The sequence below is a fragment of the Homalodisca vitripennis genome, chromosome 4, assembly GCF_021130785.1.
Source record: "Homalodisca vitripennis isolate AUS2020 chromosome 4, UT_GWSS_2.1, whole genome shotgun sequence".
Classification (NCBI taxonomy): Eukaryota; Metazoa; Arthropoda; class Insecta; order Hemiptera; family Cicadellidae; genus Homalodisca; species Homalodisca vitripennis.
In genome coordinates, this window is record NC_060210.1 from 119565818 (window position 1) to 119576199 (window position 10382).

Genomic DNA, 10382 nt, shown 5'->3' on the forward strand with positions numbered 1-10382 from the left:
TAACGGTCGGAAAATGCACCGGAAAAACTCTACTGATTAGAAGTTCGGCCACTTTGGATTTCACTGATTGGGGTATTTATGAATGAGTTATAATGACGATTTTGTGTATCATTACACTGTAGACGAGTATATAATTATCGGAAAAAATCACTTTCGGTCGGAAATAAAATACACCTGAAAAACTCTAATGATTAGAACTTCAACTACTTCGGACTTCGGTTATTGAGGTAAACGTGGTATTTTTTATTGAGTTAGGACGACGATGTTTTGTTATCATTAAACTGTACTCGACTACCTATATAATTATCGAGAACAACATCACTTCCGGTCGGTAAATACCGAAGAAAAGCTCTCTACTGATTCGTTTTGACCATTTTGGATTTCACTGGTTGGGTGGTTGAGGTAAAAGTAGTACTTATAATTATGTTAGGACATTGAATTTAGAGATTAATTCAACGCCGACTAATAAATATATAATTATCGAGAAAAAAAAACAAAAATAATCACTTCCGATCGGAATATACTAAGGAAAATGAAATAATACCTCAGTCAGTGAAATCCAAAGTAGTCGGAAGTTCTTATCAGTAGAGGTTTTCCGGTGTATTATCTGACCGGAAGCGATTTTTTCAATTTTTCTTTGATAATTATATAAGTATTGGTCGGCGTTCAATTGATGCCTAAAATCAATGTTCTAACATAATTCTAAGTACCACTTTTATCTCAACGACTCAACCAGTGAAATCCAAAATCGTCAAAATCTGATTCAGTAGAGCTTTTCCTCGGTATATTCCGACCGGAGGTAATAATAATATAATAATAAAAATACTTTTTATTGTGTCAACAATAATAAAAATTACACACAATCGTAAAATTAAATTATTTAGAAATATGTATATCTATTTTAAATTGCCCCTATTCATACCCGTTCATACACAGTCCACACTCATTCCTAAGACTGATACATACTTACAGCCATACGTTTTAAAATCTTCTAAATTTTACCACCAGAAATAGAGGATGATCGAATTACTTTAAATTTCATCCCAGCGGCTCATTATAAACTCTTCCACTGAATAAAACACCCTCGACACCAAAAAGTGTCTCAATCGACCTTTAAATTTTGTTGGTTAATTCAAATTTTTTATTTCATCAGGGAGCTTGTTGATCAGCTTAACACCAACCTCGGATGGCAAACGTTTGAATGCGGCTGTTCTGTGCGGATGTAACCGAAGGTTGTCCCTGCCTCTTGTCCCGTATTGATAGACGTCCCTGCCCCGGACGAACTCGCACTTAAATCGGCAGTACAGGGCGACATCGAGGATGTAGAGACAGGACAAAGTTAGGAATCCAAGCTCCCTAAAGGCATCTCTGCATGAATTTTGGGATTTAAATTTTGAAATGATGCGGACAGCTTTCTTTTGACTTCTAAATACTCGCTCAAATTTGTATTTAGAACAGCTGCCCCATAGCCTCGACTCGTACATTATATGGGGGTGTATAAGGCCATTTTTAGTACATCCCAGGAGCAAAATTTTGAAAGGTTCCGTAGAGCATAAATGCCTGAAGAAACCTTTGAGCAGGTACTTTCAATGTGATTGTCTCAAGTCAGACTTCGATTAAGGTACATTCCGAGGAACTTGGTGGAATCAGTTTCCTCTATGAGGACATCGTACTGAATACATGAATTCAGTTTTTTCCCTCTCAGAAGCGATGAGTTCCGCCTGCTGATGTACACAAGGAACAAGACTGGTCCAAGTATAGATCCCTGTGGGACTCCATAGTTTCTAATTTAAAATGATTAAATGTTTTTTTCTCGATAATTATATATGTATTAGTCGGCGTTCAATTAATACCTAAAATCACCATCCTAACATAATCCTAAGTATCACTTTTACCTCAACCACTCAACCAATGAAATCCAAAATCGTCAAAACTTGAATCGGTTGAGAGCTTTTCTTCGGTATTTACCGACCGGAAGTGATTTTTTTCTCGATAATTATATAGGTACGTGGTACAGTTTAATGATAACGAAAATCGTCGTCCTAACTCAATCGAAAACCCCATGTTTACCTCAATTATTGAAGTCCAAATTAGTTGAAGTTCTAATCAGTAGTTTTTCAAGTGTATTTTCCGACCGAAAGTGATTTTTTTCGATAATTATATACACGTTTACAGTTTAATGATACCTAAAATCAACGTCGTAACTAAATTCTAAGCAGTCACTTTACGTCCCCACGACGAATTTGAACGAAGTGGTCGCTAATTTAAACTGTTCGCCGTGTTACGGTTCAGGTTACTTTGCGACGTCACGTGACCGCGCCCTATAGAAATACCGTGATTACACAACATTATCCGAAAGGCCGAGCCCAAAAGTATCGTTTTATACCTTATGATTTAAACGAAAGGACAATTATATTTTTAACAACGGTCACTTCAATCAGTGAAATCAATCAATTTAATGTTTGTAGACAAGAGCAATGATAACTGTCCTTTTTTCTCCTGCTCCATGCTTTATTTTTTAATACGTCTTAAAATTTCGGGGGGGTCCGGACCCCCTGGACCCCCCCCCCTTCGCTACGCCACTGGTCATGATGAGTGTACTGGCCTGGATTGGCCAGTACGGTGCAGCAAAATCGTCTTTCTTACCTAATGTTGGGACATCGTTTTTCAGTCTGAGTAGACCGGTAACATATCAATAGTGAGGAACGAGAACTATCTGAGATTACCAAGCTCATGTTTTGAAGTAGATTTCTGACATGGCAGACACGGTATCGTACATTAATACCTACTTAGGTCGTCTGATAAAATATATTGGAGGCATTTGACGAGACTATGTCTACAAGATATCAATAGTACAAACGAGATATGTTCTCCCGATAGCTGGTCTTTACTAAACCGTATCCAAACCAACAGAATGTGAAATCAAAAGTGGCACTGAATTGAGGGGTTATTTTCGTGAATGTGCAAAAGTTTGTAGACATAACAAGCACGAGGATATTTCGAGGGTCAAGAGGGATTCCTTGGTGGATTGGTGTATTGATAACATTGAAGAGATATAGGAGGAAGGAGGTCAAGAGATACAATGCAGGAATGTGTAGAGTTGAAGGTGAGATATTTGAACGGATCGAGAATGTTAAAGATAAACTATTGGAAGAGAATGTCACAGGTGGGATAGGAAGACCTTTAGGCGTGCATACAAGTTTATTAAGTGGTATCAATCCTCGCATACTTTTATAACGGATTACCTATATAACCGATGTTGTCAATCGGTTACTAGATTATTAAATATTTTAATAAAATAACTACATTTTCAATAGTATTTATTGATTTTACGTAACAAATAATGGTTTGTTTCGATGTATAAACATTTATAATTGGATGGTTTCAATATGCCCAAACACTAAAAGAGACGATGAGACTATCGTATCAGTCAAATTAAAGCGTTTACATTCAGATAAAACTTTAACTTCAAACCAATGTTTTGTCAGAGATGGATATAAAGCTGTTTGCTGGTGTGTCCCTATTTTAGGAAAAAAAGACTGTTCTCCAATATTGAAAAAACTAGTCCAGAATCCAATTTGCAATGTATAAACACACAACTTGGTTTATTCAAATCGGTAGAGAAAGTACCGCCAAGAAAGAAGTCGAATATGAGACATGCTAATTGTGGTGGGGAATTAAAAATATGAAAAATATTTTTCTCATGTCTAATTTTTTAGCTTAATTAACCTAAAACCAACCTTCAAACACATAAATAAATTTTTAATCAGCGCCAGGTAACCATATACAAACTCTTTATCTCATTTTCCGGCGGTGAAATAAGTATTATTTATGTGTACTGCAGTAGTTTTTAAGTGCATCAGGCTAAAAAATATAATATGACGGAAAATCATCGTTTTATACTGTTAACCCTTTCTATTCACTCCAATTTAGACCTCCACAAAAACTATCGCAGATGACTATTGAGAAAAACTCCTCTATCGATTTTAAGGAAACCGATGTTATGTCCTTATTCAATGCAAATGTCGCTCGACTCCCATACTAAACAGATTACAGATGGGCCAAGGGATCTGGCGCTCAACCGAGACTGTACTAGCCATACACGAAACATTGACCTCACCTACGCTGTTATTCTGTGACTGATTTAAATGAACTGAACTAACGGATAATCTTTTATTTGGACATAACCACGAGACAACTGAATAAATTAGTAAATATTACAGTTCTTGTCTGTTGGGCAACGAAAAATGCGCAGGTTGGGGTCTAATGGAAAGTCCAATGTTCTTGGAATAGACTCCCCTCTCCCCCGCCCAACAATCAAACGCTGGCCGGCCCGCGCGCAGATCGCTTGGCACATCTGTACACTTAGTATAGTCGTCAAATTGTATGGAGTCTCAAAAGGTCAACAAAATAATTAAACACCAGTGATCGGTTGTTACATTTAGACTGGTTCCGTGGAGAGGACTATAGTAACGTTTTTACGTAATATTCAGATAAGAACAGTTTGGAGTTTCATAAAACGCACTAAATTACATATATATAACATATACATTGAAGGTTTGTTGGGAACATACATCATGATATAATGGACAAAGATATTATCATTCTACAAAAACGTAACAGCTGCTCTTCTTCCGTAACATTCTATCCAGGATGTATTTTGAGCCAAAGTTGTTAGTAAATATGTTTCATAGTTCTCAAATGGACGCATCATCTTCCTTTCTAAGGCAGTAGACATGTCTTGACGCTAAATTATTTTCGTTAGAAACAGCACTAATCACCAATATACAAAAACTCCCAACATTTCTTCGTTATTTATACAGAATAATTCATTATTTTCAGTAGCTTGATTTGCCTTAACTTCATAAAGTTGCTGACATATACATATACATTTGCTGACGTGTGAAGAACTGGTTTGTTAAACATGTTTTCATCAAATTATTGAATAAAACTCTTTCGGTGAGCCGTAGTATGGCTTGCCTAGCCATTTAACTGCCTATATTCCTTCTACTTAAAACAATACTTCTACCAGGAGTTCTGGTACATTGTGTGCTAGGGCGAGTTGACTAAATATAATTATTTTAATACATCTCACATTTGTTTGAAAAACAATAATGTTAAGGTCTATAATTGATGCGTCGATATCAATCTTGATCAGAAGGATCAATCAAGGATCCATAATCAAGAGTATCAGTTAGTGCGGTGGAAATATGCGTCAGCAAAGGGTGGGCCACAGGAGGCACAACAGCAGCCAGTGGTATATTCGCAAAGACGGAAGAATAACCAGGGTGAATTCGTTTTCTTCTACTCTCCAGAAGCAACCCTTCATATTCTTATCCCATTTAATCACCTAGCTCAATGTTGAAGCGCTAAGCGTCAATGTTGTCAGTGTATTCGACAGAATTACGTTCAACATGATCTTTTTCACTGTCATTAATATTATCAAAAAAGTGTAATATCGCACTTTGATCTCTGAGTCGTAATCATCTGATCAACGCACAGGCTGCTTGCCCATGTAGGCTAATTTCCATTGTAGAATTATGTTAATATGTAATATATAGTTTACTTAAATTATATAAATAATATTTATCCAACTACTATACCTAAAATTAAATTCTTTTATTTTATCGCCACTTAGTAAGTATAGTACAAGGGTAATTTACTATTTATCAAATCTAATATCTCGGTGTATATGTTTTTGGAAATAAAAAAAATGTTTCTATTCTATTCTAAATTCGTTACAATTAATTTGTCTAATGCAGTTGTTTATTCGTTCTTCTCCCTCGTTATAAATCATATTTACAATAAGTATACACACATTAAACTGTCCATAAATACAAATAATATATACAACTTATAAACAAACTGGTGTTGGTGACAGTACACCAACGCCGCAAAACTAGTTTATTATCAAACAGAAGTTCCAAGAACCAGTATAAAATATATACTAAACCTTCTTAAAATGTACGATGCTCTGTCTAAACTTTTTCTATGAACCTCGCTGCTCTCAATCCGCACTGAGATCTAGATTCGAGATGAATAAGCTACTGTTGATGAGTAGGAAAGGAATGGGGAAAGTGGTTTCTCAAATTTAGCTTTCTTAAGATTGGCGTGTATTCAAATTTACGATGGGTTAGTAATCCAGGCCCATATTATAAAATATGACTATTAATGGTTGCTATACATTTCTAAACTTGCATATGGGTTTAAAAACTCTTTGCCTAGTGCAGCAGATTTCGGGAGAGGGGTGAAAATTTGTGGGAAAGAAAATTCATAAATTTATATTAACTAAACAATTAAATTAAAGAAGGTAGTAGCATGTATTTGAATAACGAAAAGGCAGGCTCTACTAGTGTAATTGATAGGGTAAAATGTGTTCTTTTTGTGATTCGATAATCATTCTTCTGCTAGTTACTGTTCATTATAGTACAGACCATCAAGTCACACCACTGATGAAATATGAATCGGAATTACATTCATGATTATAGCAACGAATTCGTTCGTTGGATTATAGTGCAGATTTGATTAAAGATAATGGCATAGAGAATGATTGACATTTTCATTCGATTTGCTCGATGGCCGCATGATAGAAACGATGTCTGTTCTGGCTATACAGTAACGATCACTACGATGTCCACCACTACGTACAGTCTATGGTTATCACAGTTGCGAAAAACTGCTTTGATCATATTTGCTACCTAAATATTTTTATACCATTAATAATTAATATATTTCCCTTTCAAAGCTTACATGAAATGTGAAAACAGTTATTTCTTCATATAAGCTATATTTTGCTTTTATTCCAATGTTGTTAAGGTCAACAATAGGATACAGCATTTTATTTATTTTCATGAAACAATAATTCATCATTGGATTAAGTTATGTTAAACTATTTATTGTTTTATTATAGTGTTATAATATTTTATTACTACAATTATGTCACGTAGATTTATAAATATCACATGAATGGATCCAGCAAACATGCACAACGGTACAGTGCAATGTAGCTTTAGAGAAATTAGTGGTAGCTTTGACTTTATAAAAGAATAGACGGCCCAACTATGAAGGGATTGTGCAGAAGATATGTTGTAAGATAATAGCAGGCTATTTATAAATACTTATACAGATCATGCTAAATCTTCTGCTAAGAGTTGTGATCTACTTGCATCTTCTAGTAATGATCTCATTTGATGAATTACATTTAAATATTGTGTGTGTTTATTAATGTCAGAGTTTAATCGATATGGCATGTTTGATAATGTTATACAATGTATTTGTCATTTCGGTTTGTTTTGTTTTGCCGCAAACTGAACGTCGTAACAGATTTTAGCATTTTATGGCATACCTTCTTATAGACTCATACTAAAATCGTTAAATATAGTTCCTCTGAAACAGTAAAAGGAGGGGAAAGAAGAGTTCAGAGTGAACAAAGTTCACTGTTAAAACACTCTACTACCAATCACCAGGGGAAGCTTTATCGAGGATAATGAAAATCTTCTGTAACAAATACATTTTATATAAAGTGTATTTAACTAAAACAAAATTAAATCATAACATTAACAAAATGTTGAGTAAAATAGATAAGTTTATATCACAAATCAAGACTAAAGCTAAATCTTGTTATCTACTCTCGAATCAAAAAGTACACATATCCGAGTTTGAAAGTTAACCACAAACTAACTAATATAGGTACAATAACGGGAGTTGTATTAAAATTTAGCTTTATTTCTGCGCTTCTACGTATCAAACCTTTACTGTGATTTGACATTAATAGCAATCCTACACTAACTATAACTTCCAGTTTTTATATCGATACAACCGAAAAAATGTAAGTTTTTGAGAATTCGCAACCACATTCCACCTTTGTTAATTCATAACTAGGAAACTTGTGATCCGATTAAGACCAATGTTTATACAAGATAGATACACGTGTACTGTAATTGTAATTGTGCTATGTGAATTTAAGAACAGTATGACAGCAAGTTGTTATTAAATTACCATCTGAACATTATTCTTGACCGTGTGGTCCACAAAATTCGTCATTGGTCACATTATCTTGGATGTATAATATTGTAAATCACTAATTGAAATGTTTAATTTTGCAAGTTTGCATCATATGTTAAATTGAGCAAGTCTGATTAATTTAACCGTAACCAGCAACTCACTAGACTGCCCAGAATGGCAATCCCTTGTAGAGACAATGAATGACAACAAATTAACACAGTACAGCACTGCTTAGAGATCGACAACTCACTCACTACTGTGACAAAGATCACGTCGGGGCTACTGCAAAAGATACTTTTTATACCGGTCATTCGTCTTTAAAGAGAGTAAAAGTTACCGCAAACCGAAAGTACCTGGTACAGGTTACTGTTATGATAATTTTACGATACAGATACGGTACACGGTTACACCGTTCTTGGTACAAAGTACTCTGAGTCATAGTAGTAACAGTAATAATTACCATATTGTGCCTGTACCATATTAGGAGCACTCTGTAACGCGTGATTCTAAATCAGTATGAGTGCATTTTGTACTCGGTTACTGAAGTGCTAAGTACAGGTAGAAGCCAAAAATAAATAATAAGAAATAACTTCACGGTTTTGAATGAAAATTAATTATTACAGTGCAGTGCCGTATATTTCGTAAATAAAAATAGTTAGAAGTTATGTGTTTGATTGTGATTAATTTCAAAGTATCGACATCAATGCTATTTTTAGTCGAACATAGACTATTAGGCGATCGATTATCTTGTAATAAAATGCTCACAGGGAGGCAGGACCTGTCCCCCATGTCATTGTAGAGTGCCCGCACACGTATTACACACAAGCAAGATACCGACAATACTGGTTTGTACATGTAGGCACTCCTATCTCGCACTTATACCTGTTGCTTCTTCAAAACTCACATATCACAATTGACGGTATGTTACTTTTAATTTATAAAACAGTTTGTTGAAGGATTGAATGGGCCTACATATTTTGTTTTTAAACTAAGATAATTAATTTTATTGTAATATTTCATGAAAATAGGTAAAATGGGGTTTTCACAATTGTTTGAAGGAAAATGGCCCTTTTAGTTAAATTATAATTTTAAATATCTTAATCGTTTAGTTATATAAAGCTACATCAAATCTGCTTCGTAGTATCAATGAACTTAAGATATTCCTCAGGATATTAACCATTATTTAACATAAAAATTTCAGAGGGTCTGATCATGAAATAATGAAGGCATTTGAAATTGTAATGTCAAAGAGAAACGTTGAATGTGTCGATCTTCTCGTGCTTGGACAACTATTAATTCTTCTCATATTCGTACAACGTTCTTCTCATATTTAGTCGATAGGATTAATTGAAAAATAAATTTGTATAAGAATAAAAACATATGTCTTTCAAAATTGTTGTCTCACAGAATTCAATAATTTTTGAAGTCACTACTTCTTTTGGCGAACTATTGATATATTATGTTTTGCAGCTGGGAAAAACTTTCGTTTCGCGTCACGAAACGTATTGTCACGCTCATTCGTTCTGTAACCGCTAGGGGCAGGACTATCGCAGCCATTTTGATGTCAGGAAGGGCGTTCCACCGTTCAGTGGCTAATGGCTATCCAAGCTTGCTAGTGAGAGGTTACTGTCGCTCCTCTTTGAAGTGACTACTTCTTTTGACGGGCTATGTATGTATATTTTGCACATGCTTTCAAAGTAGAATGACAGCAGCTGTACCGAAACGTAAACAAATTTTACCTTTATATAAACATCTGATCTGAATTAACAAAGGTTAACCTTAGTGAAAAGTCTGCTAGGAGAGATTAAAAGGGAAATATAAACCACAATAACACACAAGATTATATATGATAAGGAAACGAAACTCTTGTCTAATCCAGTAGTGTTTAACAATGGTTTGTTTTGTAACTTCGATCAGTTTACTAATATTATTATTGACGGAAGTGTCTGAAATATCACATCGTCTGGATCTACCCATGCTTCTGCAGACTTTCCTTGATTATGGCATTTTTCAGGTTAGGGTACTTAAGCTCCAATTTTAAAGCAGACAAAATTTACAAAATCAATTAATTGACTTTAACACGCTAAAAGTCTTCCAACGCCAAACAATTGTTGCAAAAGCACTAAAACGTATGATAAAATACTTGTCTAAATAAATCTACAACTACTAACTTATCAATTAATAAGTCAAACGTTAAACTGATTAACTCACTACATAATTTAATATCAGTTTTTTAAGCTCATACGATTATAAATTGAATTTCAGAAAGGTTAATATTAATTCCTATTCCAATTCAGTACTGATTTCGTCCTAACGAGATCTAAAAAAGGATTAGTAATAAATTCATTTGACCTTTTCTAGCTAACAAAATCGTAATG